We start from the raw sequence: 21,542 nt of genomic DNA, 5'->3' as shown, positions 1-21,542 counted from the left end.
CCTCCTGCCCTTGAGAGCCAATATACATTTATATTATGCATTCTTACAGGCGCCTTGCTAGGTTTATTAGGTTTCTATATTGTACACTTTCTATACGACATGGCTTCCGAAGAACAGCCATTACGTTGTATCTCCCCGCTCGCTTTTCGTAACTTTATTGCCCACGCAGGCTACCAGCGAGCGAAGCTGATAACTGCTGCTGACTGCCGACATCCTGCTGCAAAAAGAGAGGAGGCGGAGACCGAGTTGGTTTTGGCTGACCTTGGCTGACAAATCGATGACTAACTATCAGTTATCACCATTATATCCAGCGCACTTGCATTGTATAAACCACGGAATCAACAGAGCAATGACTCTACGCATCCTGTTGACTTTGCTAGCGTTTATTCCTGACGGAGTTTACAGCCGTATACATCAGTGAACCAATCGGCCAATCAGCTAACCGTTCAATAAATTACTCAGGCCGACAAGCGAATTAACGAGGGGCCGGAGTTGCATCTGCACATTTTTCACACTCTTGAGCGAGAAAGGCTTTATTGGAGCTTTACCCTGACCGCCACATTCATTATCTTCCCATACGGTACAAAAGCCTCTGTAGGATTTCATCTCCAAGTGTACCCATATTTAACTACCCCTGTCTTGGTAACTAAACGTTCTCGCTACACCTATTCTCCTTCACCGCTCATATCAGAAAGTCACATCTCGGCGCATTATTAGAATGAATTCCATGTCGCACTTAATGAAAATGTCTCCCACTTCACCCTCCAAGGGCAGCCTATGAATCTTTTAGCCGTTCATACTAGCACATGATTATTTCAAAGTGGAGACCCTTAATCAAATCAATACGATTGCTAGTACCACACAAGTGGCTTCAAGAACCGCACAGCCCGGCGTCCAAGCGCAGATGTAAACAAACGAAGCGCTGTACGCGTTTCCTGCGTCCGCGCAGCACCCATAGGGGAAGAAGAGGGCTGAACGCCCAAGCAGCCAGCAAATGTGTGTCACGGCGAAGCCGCTACATAATCACCGCAAGGCCACGCACTTTCGCCGCTTTCGTGGCCAGCGGCGCCTTCTTTTATGGCCGCTAGCAGCCCTGGTGGAAACACACGAGGCGGAGGGTGTGTGAGCCAGGAATTCGCGCACGTGCTTGCGTCGCGGAATAAAAACACGGCCAGAAACCCGCGTAATCGGCCGTCTGTGTTTACGCTCGGCGCCGCCACAGAACGTTAAAAGACGCAACAGCCATACCCTGTATCGTAGGGGAGAGAGCGGTGTGGAGGAGCAGCTGGCGTTTGCCCAGCTGGGAGACTTGGTAAATGTGGCTTTTCATTTTGCACGCTAGATTTTTGTTTTATATTTGTGTCGCCGCTGGACTCATTTCGTGACGGATGTACAGGTGCGGACATTAGTAAACGGAGCACGTATTTCCCTTCAAATTAAAATCACGCCTCCTGAACTAGAGATAAGAAAACAATACTCGTTCAAGTGTCAGGGCACTGGCGTCTACTACCGGTTCGCACATATCACGGCTGCCAGTGTCAGTTATGCGACGCGTGAAAATTTTTAGACGGAAATAGCGTGCTCCGTTTCCTTTTGTCCGCACCGGTACTCGTGATCTACACTGTCCTCTTATCATGGCGAGTTGACACGTATACAGTGATTACCTGACAATCACTTGGAATTTGCCTATTACCTTTATGCCTGGTAGACACTACCGTTCCTTCACCTTTGCGCACTGTCGATTTGCCAAGTCCATTATATCTTTTTCATAACTAATGTCATTTACCGCGATTATGATTGCTCATTTTTTCATCGTTCATTGCACATACCTTGATGAAGCTGGCTGATGTGAATGTTTTTATCTGCGGACATGTGCACTTCGTTATCGGAACATTCCTTGAATATACGTGTTACAGCAGTAAACCATGCAGCTGATAGCAGTTTTACCCTCTACTCGCTTGTTACTTGTCCGTTGTACTGCGTTTTTTGAGAATGTTGCACCAACTAGCTCAACTCTCCGTTTTTTTGCAGTGCATGTGTCACTAACATTACTGGCGATGCATTTCTTTTTGTATGTTTCGTGTTGCACATTACGTAGAGTAGATTAGTTTAACATTGTATTGCGTTGTCAGGTCTTGAGAATTCGTTTTAAATTTACAAGAAAGGGAAATCTATAACAGTAAACGTCACTGCCAGATACCAACTTTTTTTCATATGCCATGCAAATAAATAGAAATCTGGAGGACACTTAAACTCCACCTTTAAAGGTATGACGTTGCAGCCTCATTTGCATTTCGTGCGCGGTGCTCCTTACGTATCCACGGTCGTTTATATGCACGTTGCTACTCGCTTATTTACGAATCTCTCATTTTGTGCCTCTGTTATCCCGTACACTCATACTGGCACTGGTAACTTACTCATATTGAAAACGGAGCCGTCAACTCTGTCCCGTTAAAATTTTAGAGATGAAAACTGGGTGAGGGACGGCATAGCCCACATACTCATACTATATGCGTCATCGCTTTCAAGCGTTAGCTTCAATGCAGGCAGCTCCCCTTTTTTGACGAGGAAGAATTGTTTGCGAAATTGACATCTCGGTCGTAAGTCAGCCTGTACCGGAGGCTGCCAAGCCTTTGAGCTTTATTTAGCGGTGAAAACTGCATGTCAGATGACCGAGAGGGAAATATCGACCATTTGTATTTGCATCAAAACTTTTATACCAGTTGTTGCAATGAAAACGTTCAAAAAATTATAAAAACAAGAAGTTCGAAATAGAAAAACAAATTATTTTAGAGACAAACTTTCAGCTGCAGAGAGTGTAATTAGCAATAAAAATCTTCTAATTGCATGAATATATAACTAAAACTCACTAACTTTTCAGTTAGCCAGGTTGGGTGGTTAGTGAAAACGACGAGTTCGAAGCCTTAATGAGACGCGACAATACCACCGTCAAGTTTTGAAACAAATAAAAACAAATTTTCTGAAGTCCTGAAGCGATAGGAAATGCGGCAATTCTTTCTGCACAAAGACCCCACCGGGGTGGCGCAGTGGTTACGGCGCTCGACTGCTGTTCCCAAGGACGCGGGATCGAATCCTGGCCTCGGCGGCCGCTTTTCGATGGTGGCGAAAATCAAGGCGCCCGTGTGCTGTGCGATGTCAGTGCACGTTAAAGAACCCCAGGTGGTCGAAATTTCCGGAGTCCTCCACTACGGCGTCTCTCATAGCCTGAGTCGCTTTGGGACGTTACACCCCACAAACCGAACCAAACCATCTTTCTGCACAAAGCGAAATTGCAGTGCTTCAGACCCACAGGAACATTGGCGAAACGGCGGGTCCGGGGGTGGTGTATTGCAGTGACTACAGCTCCAATTTCAAGCTGCATTAACTACTGTGCCTTCTTATGAACACTGTTTTGCTTCGCCGTTGTAAATGGACAGACAGTGCAAACCACCTAGTCATTATTTTGATTGAAACAGAGCGAGACGAAATGCATGTGCAGGGGTTCTCAAACCTTTTGCCTCACGGAACCACAACAGCTATCAGTATGTTCCAAGGAACTCTGCCGGTTATTAAAATTGGGCGACATTGATCATTCAAAGACATGTCCTGTTTTGTTTTTCTTATTTACATCCCTTTTGTAAGCATTTCCTTGATTTCTTGCTTTTGGCAATCAGCGTAATAAATGCCCAACTCTTCGTCATGCATCAAGAACGCAGAAAATACAGTCACAAGATCGATACTACCGTTGAAAGTCGAGCTAGTTGGTCAGACGACATGATGCCATCGACCATCGACATGATATCGGCCAGACCGGAAGATGCATAAATGATAGGATTAGAGAACATGCCTCTACGGTGTTGGATAAGTCCGGGACTAACATTGCGATACACTGCAAGGACTGCACTCTTTGTGAAAAAGGAATGTCTTCAACAGAACATAATTAAGTAGCAGTGTTGAGGAAGAACAAGGACAGATTAACGAGAGAGATTTTGGAAGCTTGGGAGATATATTTAGCTGGTGAAAACTGCGTTAGCATGCCTTCAGTTCTCCTGTTGAAGGAGAAATACTTTTTAGATCATTGGGAAGACCGTCAAAGAAGCAGTGGTGTGTGTCCTTAGAAGTGGAGAAGGAAGAGGATGGTGGTGTTAGATTTAATCAGTTTCTTTTCCTTTTTATTTTTCCAAACTCTAGTTAAACATCCATATTTATCTGAATACTCCAGTCCTTGAACATAAATATTTACAATCTACAATGCACCCTGGCCAATCCTCCGCCGTGGGTATGTGTCATTTTGTCTGAGATCATCATCATCATCATCATCAATCAGTTGTCAGTGCAGCATTGTCCTTGTTTATGTGTATGTGCGTATTGTGTGCCTCGCCTGTGTTTCATCGCCTACTCTGCTGCGTGGTGCATCACAAGATCGACATTCCATCTGATTTGCGTTGTCGGGAGGCAGCCGTGTGGGAGCCCGCGGAACCCAGAAAAGCTGCCTGCGGAACCCAATTAGAGAACCCCTGTAGTAAACACGCAGTTGTGTGGCGCCTGTAGCCATTGTAAAGGTCAGCAGCGGACTTGCCATTTTCACCGAGCGTTCTACGCGTTTCATGAGCTCAGTTTAGTTTCCGTGCTTGATATCCTCGCGGCGCAGTACTTTAGAAACAGTTTATCATCGTTTAAGAAACTGATATCGCATTGTCTCGTACACCAGCTTCGAACTCCCTGTTGGTACAAACCATCAAACTGGGTATAGTTGAAAAGTTTATTAGTCAGGTTCAGTTAATTAGCTGTGTTAAATTAATATTTGCATTGAGTTACGTACGCCGTGGCTGATAACTTGTGCCGCAAAGGTTATATTTCGAACTCCCTACTTTCTACTATTTCTCAGGAATTTTCGAAATTGTTCGCTAAAGCACCTCGTATAGCAGACCCACCAGGTTGAACTTCGAAACCAATGCTGAGGCTCCAGTGCGGCCCGTGTGGCGGCTGCTGTGTTGAACAGCACATGGATCGCATATACGGTGGCAGCGACTCGAGTGATAGTAAAGCACCATGCAGTTGTACAAATACGCCCATTGCGGATTATGCGGAGGAAATGCATAGGTAAATTCGGATTACTGCACCAAGCAACTATATATATCCTCAACAGGACACTTTGTGGGCTACCACGCACGGCCATGCGTGGAAAGTTCTGAGTAGCGTGCATGTGACTTTGGACGAAAGTGCCTCATTCGAAACGCAGCAGTACCAAGCACCTCTAGGATCTAAGTGTTTTTATTCTTATTTTAAACTGCCCATTATGTTAAGTTGCCACTGTCATAGGAGTAGACTTAGTTTAATAGAAATTCCGCTTTCATTTAGGCTACACCGATTTTGAGCCTACACTCTGTCCCTAGGTCCTTTCCCTGCTTTTAAGGCGGAAGCCTTTATTGCCTCATCGTCATCGTCAGCAAAAGTGTGACGCTTTTGCGGCGGCTCTGATTGGTCGAGACGGGATGACGTCATTAAGGTCTCGACCAATCACAGAGCACAATCACACCATGCGCGAATGGGGGTCTTATATGGCCATACGCCAATTAATGATCAATTACTAATTACTAAATTGTTAATTGCTTACTAATAACTGATTAATTATTAAATACTATCTGGCGACAGTTACGTAATTAATTAATTACTAATCAATGTCGCACACCCAGTAAAATCAACCACACAACAGTAAATGTAGAACAGCTGCGAAGATAAAAGGAGCGCGATCTCATCGCTGTCAAGCAGAATTCGCTGAATAAATTCACTCGCAGAATGTGAAAGAGTAGTCGCTCGCTTTACTCGTAGCAGCATTCATCGCTACATGCGCAACAGTCGCGTAGCAGAATGCGGCACTCAGGCTTTCGCCTTTCATCACTTTAGTCGCCAAAGTGTCCTCGAATTTTTAAGTCCCCAGTCTGACCGTTCTTTACTGACCTCTTCCGCGCACCATGCTGTTTTGCGCACTTCATTCTGACCGTGAACCATCCGGAACATCTCTTGGAAGAAGGCAGCGGAGCAGGTAACACAAAGCATAAGATGCTCACAAACACAAGGACAAGGCAGCGTTGTCCTTGTGTTTGTGTGTGCTTCTTATGCTTTGTGTTGTTACCTGCTCTGCTGCCTTCTTCCAAGAGATGTGTGACCAACTAGCTGAACGTTCGACTCTATTATTCATCCAGAACAGTTCTTCAAGTCAGTCCTGTGACCATTTGCGCGATGATCGTAAACGCATGAGCTGGCGAAATGGAGTGGCAGACCCTCATACCTACATACATGCACTAGTTATATTATACGATCGCGACATCTTTATTATGTTTCATGCAATTCGCAGTGCAAGCCACTGGCTTTCTCTAGTAGTACAGTACTAATCGTCTTGAGCAAAATTATGTAGGATTATAGGCGGGACGCGTCCCGACCGGTCTCTCACACTCCGTGCGTCAGGAGCACGGTCACCACAGCCTTCGCGAACATCATGAAGGGGAACACTCCCAGACAGGTCAGTGAGGGCCAGACAGGGGCCCAGACAGGGGCCCAGACAATGCTCGCACAAAAAGCGCAGCAGTCGGCGGTGTCGGCCGAGTGAAATGGAATGACGTCGAAAAGAGAGGGAAGAAAGCGTTATGCCAGGTGGATATTACGCATATGAAATTCACGGTAGCAGAGGCGGAACAAGATGCACGCAGACAGACACCAAGGGGTGCGGAGGTCGCATTAAATGAAAACTCGGCGGTGTACTCCGTCCGCAAAGCAACCGGCACTCTCCGCAAGCTACTGAACGCGTGCATTCCTTCCTCCATAGGTGCGTACCTTCTTTCTGAAGTCTGCGAAGGAAGAGTGCGGCAACCTTCACCGCACCACTCCGGCGTTACAACCTTTCTCCTCCTCTCGTTATTCCCTCCTCACTACTCACCTCCTCGCTTCACAGTCGTGCAACTGCTTCGCCCTCACCCGCTCGGCGAACACTTGTACTATAGTTCGTTCGGAAACAACAAAGAAAGGCGAAATGTAATCGCTGAGAGGAAGCCAGCAAAGAAAAAAACAAACAAACAAAAAAAAAAAAAACGAATCCATCGCCGGCGGCAGAAGCAGTCGCGGCGAGCCGGTAGGCAGCCACGTACGTTGGCCAGGCAGGCAGCCGCGCCGCTAGGGAACGGAATACGCACACACTCGCACAGGTTGCTCGCTCTTTCGAGAGCTGCTGCTTTCCACGCCGGCGACACGACGACGAGGGAAGAGGGACTCGATCGTACGACAGCACACTGTGGCGCCGGCAGTGTAACCTTCACCGAGCGCGGACGGAGACGACGTCGACTGCGACGGTGCGTTCGCGCCTCGTTTTGGCGCGTATCCTTCTCCCACTATTTTATTTGCATTTCGGCCTGTAGCGTATCTCTTTGCGCCGTGTTTCTCCCAGTATCGTTTCCGGGGTTGCTTATTTGTGGCCTCCATTCGCCCGATCACTGTGGAAATAATGAATGAAGAAAGTGTGGGCGCCTGTGTTTGCCATTACACGCTCGGCCGCTTCGGCTCCATTCGTCACGATGCGGTGGCATTGCGCAACGAAGAGTGTCGTTCGCTGCGATGTGGCGGAACCGAGATGTGGAGCTCGCGATTAGGGCAGTCGCCTGCCACCCCTCCTCGGTGGGCCACACTTCCTGGCTTTCACTCTCTCCCTCAATTTCGCTTTCCTCCCCCTTTCGCAACTTCCAGGCAACTAAAAATTGGTGCATGCCACTTCTCTTTCGCTCGTTATTTGCGGTCGCAGCTTTAAACACACATTCCACCTCTTTCTTCCCGCAGGGGCGGTAACAGGGATTGACTGTGGTGAAAGCAGAGGCCACGTCTTGTACAGAGACTTCCCAAGGACAAGACTGCTCATCCAGTGCTGAACAAGGACAAGCAGAGGATCGTCAGGGCATCGACCCGCTTTCTGAAGACGGTGCTGAGGAAACTAGAAGCCCGCCGGAAACGTGTGCTCTGTGTGAACTCACAACGTTTCTTAGTAGTCCGCAGTAGGTGTGTGCGCCGTCTCTGCGGCCAGACTTTCCAGTGTAACAGTACGTATAGAGTGAAGACCTTCTTTGCTTATCGCTATTTCAAGGTTTGTCCTCTGTGTACCAGTGGAAAGAAAACAGCAGCATAAGTGCGATAACACGAGCCAATCGTTCGAAGGCAAACGAGTATCAACTTCCAGCAAGGTTCTTTCAAAGTCTTGGTCCAAGCAGCAAGTTCTGAAGGAGTTCCTTCAAGGCTTGAGACATTTGCGAACAAGCGGCCATCTGTCCGTCCTCAAGAACGAAGAGAAGATATGCTTGAAGGCACGTCATCACACAGTGCGTGCGATGGCTCGGTGATATAACCTTATTGGTTGTTGTTTTTGTTGGTGCCGTTGGGGTTGGTCGGTTGTGATTCCTCGACCACCGATTTCTCCCGACCTCATCGGAGGCGATCGCGGTGCGACGCCTGAAAAGTGCATGCGTCCAACCCTGTTTGGTGAAGCGCGACGCTGCGACTACTGGTCCGAGCACGAGTCCGTCCACCGCGACAACTGGGCTTCCAGCGAGTATTCCTGGCTCGTCTGTAAACAGGTGAGTGAGCTGCTTCCAGCTGCGCGCGGGAAGGCGGTCCAGTTTCACATGCGAAAGTCGCAACCCACAAGCGTCGCTTTTGAGGCCAGGGTCTGTGTTTTCTACGTATACGCTTGCTCTTCCTCGTTTCTGTTGCGTTACCGGTTAACGTATCTTGCCGTTGCTATCTAAGCGAAGACCTGCAGTGATTTCATTTGTCAGCCCACGCGTCTAGCCAGAAAGGCAAAAGGATGAATAGTTTAAATAACCGGAACAAAACACGATGGCTGGGGATGCACAGTGTTTAAGGCCTGCCTCATCTCCTCTGTTCCTCACCTTTAGTCTATGTCCTTCGTGCCGCGTTGATTTTGCTTTTATATCATGCGTATAACACTGTTTTGTGGTGTCTGAACACAGATGGATCAAGAGAGTGAAGGATGCAGTTGTCACTGTTATCGTGGTTAGCCCATGCACTGGGTTTGCAATGATGCATCGAGGGACGACAGCCAAGTCGCTTACTGCTCTATTAGGAAACGATTTTGCATGCTCTAGGTGACACAGATAGCATTTTAAATGTGCCTGAAGTCTCATGGCATAAACAATATTACGGTTATGTTAGTTCTACTTGGTCTGATCGAATTAGTTTTATTCCTCGTTGAACGAGATAACGTATACGCGTTCCGCTATTACCGAAGGTGGTGTAACTATAGAAATGGGGATTGATAAGAATGAAAGGGAATGGGATGGAAAATAATCCCTGTATCACACCAGGGCCCGTCGCTATCTGAAGCGACCGCGAGTCATCTGATTGGTCGAAACGCCGGAACATGATGTTGCCACCTCGTCCGGTTCCGTAGTGGCAACACCCGGTTCCGGCGTTTCTACCAATCAGATGACTCGAGGTCACGTGAGATAGTGACACTTCGATAACGACGTAGACTCGGAATATGGGCAGCACTGCTTAGTTTTGCCGAGAAGCGGTGCGTTTTTATCTAGACAACGGAATACACGTTTTACGTAAGCGAACCATCTTTGGTAATGTTTAAATCATAATTTGGCTCAATTAGGATGATTGATTTTGAAACAAACACTCGCCGCGCCACAGAAAAAAAAAAAAAATGGAATAGAAATGTACGGGTCGCACGTTCACGTATAAAAGCGAAAAAAAAAAATGGTATGGTCGTATTTATACGTGCGATGACCACCGCAATGAAACTACATGTCCGATTATGTGTGTGCGGAATTCGTTGGGTGTGGAAAGACTCCTGGAGTAGGCGCGATGATAATGTTCTTTCTGTGGCGGTGGTTGCGGCTGAAGCTGACTCTTACAAGAGGCAGAGAACGAGGCTGATTCTTCAGCAGCAAAACGTTGGCAAGAACACATTTCAAGTCTACCTCTTTGTCATCCTTCTTCATTGGTTCACGTACCGCTACAGACGCGGCAGATAGAATAGAATCAAGGGGAAAAACTGCTGCATTATGCCAACCCTGTTTTGTAAATACGTGCACAAGTGACGCTCGACCTTGCCGAGTCAAGGTTGTTTGAATGACAGTCAAGTGTCCCACTTCATAATGGACTGCACTGTTAGTGCGTTTTTGATGCGCAGGCATGAAAACAGACGAAAAGGTCATTACAAAGAATTGTTTTCGCTTTCTTTCTCTGTGATACATGCTATATGGAAAATATAAATGCAAGAAGGGTGGGGCAATAAGGGGCTTGTATCGACACATATACTCACGGAACCATGTAGTATGTGAAGACAGGGAGATAATAGGCGAATGTTTTACTTTGAATGTGCACAATGGGAAATTGTTAGTATGAGAACTTTCGCCGAAAGGTAACTGATAAGACGCTAAATGATAAATAATCACACAATTAATTTGCCATTAATCAATTCCCCAAAGAAAAGTTTATTCTACTCATTCTTAGGTTGCTGTTGGCGTCGTTCATGTGTACCAGCTAGCGCAAGAAAACACGTTAAAGAGAAGATATGAATTTGTTTAAATAAAAATCAGCTTTTTTGCATACTGGGAGATATCGAATGAGCTCTGACGCACTTGTCTTCCTGGGCTATCTTTAAGGCTCGTTTATATTTTTTTCCAACCGCAATATATAAACCTGTGCATAGCAATAAATAAAATATATCAGTTAGCGCTTCGTCTTGGTGCGCATCTTTCGTTCCAACTGACGCAAATATATACAATTTGTGCGTTCAAGCAGCCAGGTTGTGAACCAGGAGCCACTAATTTGCAGGGCATGTTTTGACGTAGTTTCCTTTATCCTGTCAAAGCAACCGCCACTAGAATGATTTGAAGTTTTCTTCTGGTCACGGCAGCTTAATTTTTGATCAACCAAGCACATAAAATGATACAGATGGTCGCTCCTCCTATTTTGCAGCCTAACCGCTGCATTGGAAATTCCCCGAAACGACCACGGCTTTAGCCTTTCTGTAGATGCAAAATTATAACTTCTCTGTTTTTATGCATAGGTCACCTACAAAAACAGAAATTGGCGGTTTATGAGTAAGAGCTCGTCAAGTCTGTGCAGCTCAAGCTCTGCAAGCCCTGGGTCAGCAATAAAGCCATTGTGAGCGGGATAGCACAGGCCACTAATTACCCTTGTCTTTATTGCTTCTTTGTTTGGCTGTATTTCAGCGCCGAGATCGTCGTAAATGAAAGCGTCCGCAGAATTACGTGCGATGATATCCGCAGGCATAAAGTTGTTTACATCGGCAGCAGCCGACTGGCATAGAAGCGCGAGTGCTTCCAAACGTACTTCACTCTTCATGTCATTCACTGCGAGAGGTTGAAGGACAATGACGAACGCGTGTCAGTTGCTGGAGTGTACAGCTTGCCTGCGTATGTTGCTTGTGCAAGTAGCTGTCTACAAGGGGTTTTCCTTCACTATACGGGGCTCCACTACTCAGCGTGGGTATATATAAACGCGATAACTCAGAGTAAAAACAATGTCAGCACAATACTAAAGTATGTGAACGAACAAGGCGCTCATGGTGTGTGCGAAAAATGACACGTAAAGAAACTGCATGCTGAAAGTACTATACTATACTATACTATACTATACTATACTATACTATACTATACTATACTATACTATACTATACTATACTATACTATACTATACTATACTAGTCCAAAAAAGGTCAAATAAAGAACCAGGAAGAAGGTGCTCACCATGGAAATTAACCAACCAGCTTAACTATCTTAGCAAACATTAGTTGTTCATTTATTTTCCGCAGAATACTTCTTTTCTTGTCTCCGAAGGAGGGACGCGCTAATGTCTGAGCACATCCAAAAGCGACAATTTGCCCATTGATCATGTCATCCGTGGATTACGTAATTTGAGTTTCCAGGCATCATTGTCGGTTTTTCCTCAGCAAAATGCAAGAAACTGCCACAATTGGTCAAAGCTATTTGGCTGACTGGTTACGTTCAAGTAAATATAGAAATATTGTTCTATAAATGCACACAACAGTGAATAATTACTTCGACAGAACCCCGCCAGGGTGGCGCAGTAATTAAGGCGCTCGACTACTGTTCCCAAGGACGCGGGATCGAATCCCGGCCTCGGCGGCCGCTTTTCGGTGGAGGCGAAAAGCAAGGCGTCCGTGTGCTGTGCGATGTCAGTGCACTTTAAAGAACCCCAGGTGATCGAAATTTCCGGAGTCCTCCACTACGGCGTCTCTCATAGCCTGAGTCACTTTGGGACGTTAGACCCCAAAAACCAAACCAAATACTTAGACAGAGTTCGGAAGAAAGAACACGGAAAGCTGCTTGAGAGCAAGTAGAAGAAAATTCAACATTTGGACACTGAACGATTCATTCAACTGGATATATATAAGCAGCAAACGATGCGCCAATGTTTTCTAAAAAACAAGGGGCAGATTTTTGACCCATTTCGTTGCGATTTTCATACATACGAAAGCGCCTGAAATACGCTTGGTTCCGGCACAGTAGATAAAATTCGAGGCGGAGGGGTGGTGATGTGCGTGACGTATGTCCGTGATGCGCAATTAGTTAATGGATACTTTCGGCGGCCTCACGTTCAAACGAATACACTGTTTGTTTATTTTCTTTCTTTTTAATTACCGCAGCAAGACACATGCAGAAGGTCTCACTTCATCCAAGTGCAAAGAACCAGTTTCGACGGCCTATAGGTTTCCCGGATCTGATTGGCGACTCAAGGGGGGGCCCTTGAGTCGCCAGTCAGGTACGCTAACCTAGGCAGTCGAATTAAGCTCGTTTCGATTCCAATCACGCCAATTTTCTTTTCATCAAAACTAGTTTGCCTTGAATGTTTACTTGTGCTCATGACGTACGACCTTAAAATCGCAGTTTAGCTGGCATTTTTAAGTCAATTTCAATGCCACGTGACATCACGACCCTGTAGACGAGTGAGAAATTGTGCATAAAACGGAATCACTTGTGTTGTGTAATCGTTGTGGGGTATTCTAAATACACGAACGAGGTCATATGGCAGTGGTATGACGACCTCGGTCGACCATTCCTGCTTTTCTCTTTACGGCGATACCGACGCAGACACTGGGTATACCTCCAGCTTATCGCTGTCGCGTTAATATGGCCGCGAGGACAGTTTGCTTGTTTATCGCCGCCGAGACTCGACCCTGTCACTAACGTTACTATATTTAACCTATAATTTAGACTACCCATCTGTTGTGAAAGTCTGCATCCCCGTTGGTTGTCACAGCCACTAGGCAGTGTGCAAAAAAAAAAAAAAAAAAAAAAGAGAAGGGTTCAACGCTGCTGAACCGAACGTGGAGCGAAACCATTAGCTGCGGGTGACCGAGCGTTTTTCTTCTTCTTCTTTTCTTGCTCCTCTTTTCTTCTTCTTCTGCATCATCTTCTTTTCTTCTTCTTCATCCATCATCATCTTCTTTTCTTCTTCTTCTTGCTCGTCTTCTTTTCTTCTTCTTCTCCTTGCTCGGCTTCTTTTCTTCTTCGAGGTCTTGAAAACCTACTAGAGTGTAGTTTTCGCTAAAAGAACAAATGACACAGCGCAGACAGTGCCAGCTCTGACGCCACACTAAAGATTCAGCGGCGGGCGGATAGCAGTGGTAGAGGTCATCGACCCGGCAGTGCACTGCATGCCGCTGATTGCGTTCGTCGCCCAGTGCACCGCTCAACCTTGGCATCCTGGAATGGCAAAAAGTACGCGACACTGCCTTTGCAAGCCGGTTCACCGTTAAACACAGGAGCAGGGCCGGTGCCAGCTGTAGGACGTGTGTACGCGAGAGACGTGTCTCTCTTCGGGCAAGACGGTGTCGCAGTTTTGCGCGTACGGAGAGTCGGTCGTAGAAGGGCCCTCCGACCTCGAGCGTTCGCCGTCGGCCTTGGCGATAGCGCAGAGCGAGTTCCACGCTAGGGAATGAGCCAGTGTCCTTGCCGCGACGTCGGAGGAGGACTGTCGCGACCGGGTCGCAGAATGTCGTGCATCTGCCGCCTCTGCCATAGTTGAAATGTGATTTTAAGTTAGCGCTTCATCTTATCGTTAAAAAAAAAAGAAAAAGAAGTGGATCACTGTGATTGTTAACAAGAAGACAGTAAAGCAATAAGAGCAATCACAAGGCACAATAACAAAACGATATTCTGCAGTGTTGTGAAATCGTGGCTGGTACATACCTCATCAGGGAAGTAGACCAAGACTCCGATATTGACAAGTTTTAAAAAGTCGAATAATACGTTAAGACCCACCCGAGGCCCTGTCGTTATAGCACACTTTCCTTATATTGTCAACTGAGGGCCCTGAACTTGGATTAAGGATGAATTTGAGTTAAAATGGGTTTTTAATTCAGCATTTGTATAAGCAAGATAACTTGTAAGCATCAACTACTTTACATCGCCTTTAGCTCTTGTCTCCGCTGTAAACAGTCTGGTCACATCGCCGAAAAACCGCTTAATATCTCCAAGGTTATCAACACTTCCATTTTCTGTAGCAGCTTCGCTTGAAAGACCGACCTTCGTCAATCTATATGAAGTTTGCTGCATGCATAGCCCCGCTTCAAATAGCGGGAGATGAATATATGATAACTGTAATCTATGACAGTACGACGGGAAACGCGTGGTGCCCTGATCTCTCCAAGATTCCTATTCTTAGCAGCTGAAGATAAAATTAAGATTAGAACTTCCATGTTCAGGTTTCCATTAACGTTGAAGGGGCCTTTACTTCGCGGTTGTGGACGTTAAGCCCACACGAGCACAATATGTCACATCGTCATCAGCACAATCTGTCACATCTATATTACGATACAAAGCTCCTATCTTTATGCAGGAAATTCCTGGCTATAACCGGTGCCTAATGTTACGAAACAAACTCTGAAATGGTCGTTATAAATAAATCGGTCTTTCCTGGCGATAATTTGCACAATTTAATTTCAAAGCTCTTTAGCTCAGGCTCGTTTACTTTAATGTTTGTAATGAAGCGCACATTGCCCGTCATTTATAGCTGGAGTAAAATACATAAACGCTTTAGTTAATCTCAGTGCATTGCGGGCAGGAAATTGCGTGCCTTAATTGCTTCCACAGTCTCGACACGACACCGTTAATAGTCCTCATTTGTGGCTCCCATTGCGTATTGTCTTTCGCGTAGGTGAACTTTGCGACTCGTTTTATCGCTGTAACCTTAATTTTCGCTCCTATTATCTAACACATATTCATATAGTCGTAAGCTACCACCTTAAACATCCTGGGTAGACAAATACGACACCGCACACCATAACGCACAGCGCACAACACACCACATAACACCACACCACACTAACCACAAAGCACGCCACACTACACCACACCACACCGCACCACCACACCCCACTACATCACACCACAACGCACAACACATCAGACCACAATGCAAACCACACCTCAAGCTATACTATTGCAGTTTCATATAGCTGTGACATACAGTAGCTCCTCGCTTTCATATAGGCCGGAGGCGCGTTGGACTGCGACAAATTCCACGCGATTTTTGTGTGTACGCGCTGACATAAGTGTGGGCCAGTTGGAGGAAATATCGAGAGCCAAGGCTCGCCGACCGGTCACCTCACGCCACATATCTTGGCGGCTGCCCAAGCGAGTTATAAGGCGGCTGCTTAACGACACTCCGCGCGTTGAAAGGAAGCGGCGAAGAAAAATTCCCCGCAGCTGCCGTGGTTTAAACTAGCTCAAGATCTCCTCACTGCTGACGAAAGAGATCCATCTCGCTAACGCAACGAGTTTCCTGCTTTTTCATGTTATTTTTTTTTAGCAACGCGTGGTTCTGTGAGAAGACAATAAAACGAATGCATCACGCTTTCCTATTTGGCCTTCAGGCTGACGTATTGAATTGTGCGTGATTAATGGACCACCCTTGGCGTCGAAAATAAAATACCTGGGGCAACGCTACTTGAAAGAAGTCTTTTGGGGCGTGAGAAAATTAACCGGAACTCGAAGCACCCTTTGGATAGTACATGCGGTACTAAATATATTAGAACATTTATTTGTGCCCCAGGTCAGTATTACCTTGATAAGAGTGGTTTGTTGTTGCCCTTTTGTTCTGGCGACAATGTTGCCCAGTAGGAATACGTAAACTACATTTCAGACAATCATATACAATTGCTTACTCTAATGTTTTTTTTCAAGTGAAATTAAATCTGCTACTGAAACGAACTCGTTGGACTTGTATTCTGGTTGTGAGAGCTTATAGTTTGCGGTACTTTAGCCAGCCTGTGTAAATCTATGATCCCTGCTGACCATTCATTGGTTTGGTCACCACTACTCCTCTGCTTTACTGCTGATAACCAAAACTTAAACACGCTTCTTGCATTACAGCCCTGAAGAACAGTTTGTTCGGCGTGCTTTCTTCACTATCATTTACCGCATTTGAGCTCAAAAACAAATTGCAAGTACACTTTGATGTCTGCCTTTATGGTAATCATCTTCACAAAAAGGCAGTAACTGCGAAAACTACGTTGAAGGCGACTTTCATAACTATCGAACGTTACTTTAGTTGTACAGTGTATTCGTTGTCAAAGCACCTGATCAATACAAAACGTAAATTAGCTGCAAGCTACAGGTCATTATCCACTTCCCCAGAACCGAAATGTGGTCTTCGTTAATTTAAGCCCTGATGTGCTCCGCCCTCGCGAAATCAAGTGAAGAAGGCTCACTACCTAAACAAAAAAGCACACAAAGGCTGCGGCCGGGCGGACCGGGCAGTCCTTGACCGTCAGGAAAGGCCGATGGGTATCTCCAGTCACTGGGAATTTTCCATTCAACCGGCTTCCTCCTCTCCTCGCGAGGAGGTAGCGGAGACATCAAAGCATGCAAGTACAAAAACAAAGCCGGTCAGTGGCTTGCCGAGTGCGCGAAGAGGAAACAAAGTACCAAAAAGAGAAAAAAAAGGAACCGGGCACAACGCGGAAGGCGCAGGAACCGGAAAAAGTCTTCGCACGTGGAGAGGGAAGCCAGACAGGAGGCACGCGCCGCCACTTTTGCTTTTTTTTTTTTTTTTTTTACTCGTTACCTGCGAATCCTCACTTCTCTCCCCCTCCTCCCGTTCCCTCTCGCCTTCTGACTCAAGGATTCCGATAGAGAAAGAGCGGACACTGTCCCCTGTGAACCGCAAGCGGCTTCCCTGTACTTTCATGGCATGCTGGTCGAAGCTGCCGTTTCACAGCGCTTAGTTTCTCTTTTAGTTTATTGATTACCCGCTTTGTGTTACTACAACCACCTTACATTAGTTTTATTGCCAATACTGCGCCAGGTTTCGGCCCGTCGCGTCGTCCCCGTAAGGGTCACGTTTGACTTTGAACAGCCGCGGAGAAGAAGAAAAAGAAGAAAGGAAAAGAAGAAGAACGCTCGGTAACCGGCAGCTAATTATTTCACTCTACATTCGGTTCAGCAGCACTGAACCCTTCTCGTTTATATGTGGGCAGGTAGCTTACGCTCACGCGTCATGCTCTTAAAGGATGAGCTTAAGTGTCCCCAATATTGTAGCACTTTACACTGAAAGGGCGTGACAGGGGAATAATGTAGCAGGCAAAAGAAGCTTCCGCCGTTGCTATCGCAATTCAACTAAACCACAACTTTTTTTTTTTTTTGCTTCCTCCATTGTCCCGTTAAAAGGATAGAGAGATCGTGGACTTAGTTACTCATCTTACACAGTAAATCACGAGGGCCTTATTTCCTAATTAGACAACACATTTTAGAGAGAAGAAAAAAAATTTAATCTGTCACTTTTCTGCACTCAATATCAGTTGCAACAGCCGCCAGACACGGGCAAATTTACAAACGCGCAAAGAAGTTCCGTCTTTGGCTAAATGTAAATGACATCCTGCTCGTGAAGTTATCCCTTGAAATAAATTTATTACAGCGCCCTAGTTTTATTTTATTTATGTATTCGACTACAAACAAAAAATCACGATCTTGTGAGATGGTGCACTATATATAGAACTCACCATGACCTTCGGGAAGCTGGATTTTAGTCTATGGTTACGATTTAGAACGGGAGCGCTCATATTTCTATGTATATGGACGCATATGATGGAAGCTGTATCTACAAAGGCGGCAACTTTCAACCAGTTGATAGAAAATCGATGTATCAGCACAGAGAGGAACAACGCGGGCAGAGTATTAAGACACAAATTTTGTATTTCCTACAGTTCAAAACCTAGCACAGATTATCAACCGTCATCCAGTTTTGCTACCAGAAAACAACTTGAATAGCTCTCACCTTGTAGAGAGGTTTATGCGTATTAAAATGAATTATGAGAAAAAATTATCAGCGCAGTATATATATACGCACAAAAGCAGCGGTGTTTTGAACGAACAATCGGACAAATGGTTTTGTGTCCGGGACATCTGGGATGGAATGTGCACTTTTATTTTTGTTGTTGTGAGCTATACGTTCCAAACATTCAGTGCAGTGATATAGGAAGACAGAAATAAACGTCCACTTGACACCCACGCGCCAGCAGCTGCTTCGCAAAAGTGCCGCGGTATATCATCCACGCGCAGCGCCGCCAGAACCGTCAATGTCATCGTTCAGTGAACGCCCAAATCCGTGGAAACAATGAAAAATATATCACTATGATGTGACAGTATCCATTCAGACGTAAATCCAGGCCCAGTAACTGAGGCCCTAACTTCCAGAAAAAGTAGAAGTAACGCGAGTGAATCTTCGGCAGAAATGAGGGGGGAAAAAAAGAAAAGAAAATGAGCTTTGACAGCACTGCAGAACCTGCACTGGAGAAATGCGAAAGCCTGAGCATTGCTGATGCTTTCGTGACCTTCACAACGAGCCGTCATTGCGTTTTTTTTTTAAGAATTTAGTTTTATTTATTTTTTATATTTTAATTTGTTTTCTTTCCTCAATGCGCTCCACCGTCCTTACGCTAGACAAGGAGTATTATAGATACATTAGCCGGAAGCCCGGGAAAATTTTATTGAGCGTATAACATACGTTGCAGAGGTGTATCGCGCACAAACGGAGCAGCCGCAATGTATATAGGATAAAAAAAAAAATTAACTGCGCCAGGCCTGCCTGTACTGGCGTGTTTTAGCAGTGTCTGTATCGTCAGAATTCTTGTCTGAGAAGGCAACAAAGAACAAAAAACGGTCTAGAGTAGTGATTAGCGCACTCGGCTGGGATACAGAAGGATGCTTGGACGAGTACAGGCATGGACGCGGTTGTTATTCTTAACTAGAGGGGCTAACTTGCCGGAGACATACTATGTGAAGCGTAGAATTTGTCGAAGCCGAATCTCTTGCTTCACTGCGTTATTCCATTAACGACAAGAGATCGCTCTATGTACGATGTGAATGCGGGAAGGTCGCCTCTAGTCGAGGGGACGTAGCATGCGCGCTTGAAAGGTACTACTCGCCACACAGAGGTTTACTTAAATGTAAAAAAGAAAACTATAGAGCGGCGATTTTTTTTTTTTTTTTTTTTTTCTGTCCACGGGACTTATCTGTCGGTGAAGCAAACCCTATGAATCTTGGCGCCACGTTGCAGCTGGCTCTTTGCGGGAGGCACCTGAATGGCAACAGAGTAACCATGGGGATGAGTTCCCGGGAGCACTTTCAGAAGACCCGCTAGGCTGCTTTCAGTGCAGTCGCTAAAGGTGGTGCACGGGGCGCACAATTACTTGACCATACCATCGCGATTGTCTCGCTCCATCCTTTTCGTCTCTTACCTTTAGGCATTTTAGACGATTGGCTGATTGCGTTTAACTGACAAATTACCCGCTCATCCGTATCCCGTAAGCTTTTGCTGATGATATAAAAACAGGGTTAGTTTAATTAGATCGGGAGCATTCTTCCGCAGAAGAAAAGAAACATTTAACTCACAGCTATTCTTTTTTTTTTTTCTTTTACACGAACAAGTTGAAACACGTTGTCCGGATAAGTGACTACCGCAACTTCATGTCTGGCCTTTCATGCAAAAATAGCGTATAAAGTTTCCCATAGAAAACTGATAGGTTCTTTCCTGCAAATAATCAATGAGCAACGATGGTTATTTCGTCTCAAAAAAGCTCTGCGTGACTCGATGTCTTGCAGAAAATGCAGAGACGTTTCGTGTTCTTTCTCCACGCGGAAAAGTAAAGTATATAAAGTTGGATTGTTCCCATGCTTCCACTCCGACCTCGAGTTCGAGAAATTCTGTTAGACCAAATTTATTGTTATTACTCTTCTCTCTCCTTAATGCACCCTACCTCACCACCGTGTATACCCAGCGTGTAAACACGACCATGGTCGCTCCACCGGAGCTGGAACCGCGGTCCACCCCGAAGCGGTGTCAGATGTGTGCTGCCCCGACGAGAGAATCCAACAGCTTCGTCGCGTTCCACGCGCCGCGCAGACCGATTGTTCCGATGGTCGATATAAAAACCTTAAAAAGAGGACGGAGTTAAAGAAATGGCGCCAAACTTTATACCATCCTATGTGGCAGATTTTCCTGAATTTACTGCCAAAATGTCCGAGTTCCGGAGTGAGTGAGTGAAAACTTTATTGGATATTTCAAGGGTTTCGCGGTTGTGAAGTCTCCGTCGTCTTCTCTGGCGCTGGCGACTTGAGGCTTCTCGTCAGCAAGGGTGGGCCCCTATTCCAAGGCTCCACTGAGTCGTGCTGCATCAGTCGCGTGCTGCACTAAGGCCCTTTGGGTCGCGAGCTCGCCGCTGGTGAGCCGACTCTCCCATTGCTCCGCACTCGGGTCTTCGTGTTGGTGGAATGCTTTGTTGCATTCGCATTCCAACGTGATATGATAAAGTGTAGGTGTGGCATCGCACCTAGGGCAGGTGGCTCTGTATTGTGTCGGGAACATTTTATTAAGTATGTGTAGGTTAGGAAAGGAGTTGGTCTGTAATCTGCGCCAGCCGGTCGCTTCCTCCTTTGTTAGGGCTTTGTGTGGTGGTGGAACTAAATTTCCTTTGTTCCATCAGCAGAAATAACTTGGAAAAGGAGAAAAAAAAAAAAAACCGGACTGAAAAACCCTATTTATTGGTATTCAATGTTTACTCAACGTTCTAGTCGAAAGGCATAAATCCAGATAAGAGTCCTTTATTTAAAATGTTGGAAATTGCCGACAATTCCTTGCCGAAAACCCGAAATTATATATTTTGAGCTCCAAGTAATGATAGGTCAAATTGAAACTGTAACACGACCATATGTGTTATTTGTCCACTTCTTACCGATGCATTCCTTCAGCTGGAACATTTGCACTACTGCTGAAAATACAAAGGAAAAATATTGCGCGTCTTTCGCACGCGCTGTGCGCGTTTCATTCGTATTACTCTGTGTACTTTAGAAATGAACTTCAAAAACTTTAATTAAAAGCACGAGGCCCTTCCGCTATGCATTGGTGTTTTGTAATTTCGCCCTCGCCGTATTTTTGTTGCGATGAGAACCTGTCACAATATCATCATCATCATCATCATC

General features: G+C 45.7%; 1 protein-coding gene across 2 annotated transcripts in view; it reads left to right on the top strand.

The window, feature by feature from the left end:
- LKRSDH (lysine ketoglutarate reductase/saccharopine dehydrogenase) overlaps positions 1-21,542 on the top strand; it is a 68,514-nt gene that overhangs the window by 12,400 nt on the left and 34,572 nt on the right. The window contains exons 1-2 of one of the 2 annotated variants that reach the window (XM_084578970.1): positions 7,111-7,346; positions 7,828-8,615. The gene's annotated coding sequence lies outside the window, so the exon portion shown is untranslated. Of the gene's footprint in view, positions 1-7,110; positions 7,347-7,827; positions 8,616-21,542 lie in introns of those variants that run through there. The other variant, XM_084578971.1, reaches the window with a different exon arrangement.

This window comes from Amblyomma maculatum, chromosome 9, assembly GCF_055883805.1.
Source record: "Amblyomma maculatum isolate TAMU_Amacu chromosome 9, ASM5588380v1, whole genome shotgun sequence".
NCBI lineage: Eukaryota > Metazoa > Arthropoda > Arachnida > Ixodida > Ixodidae > Amblyomma > Amblyomma maculatum.
This window is presented reverse-complemented; position numbering and strand designations above follow the sequence as displayed.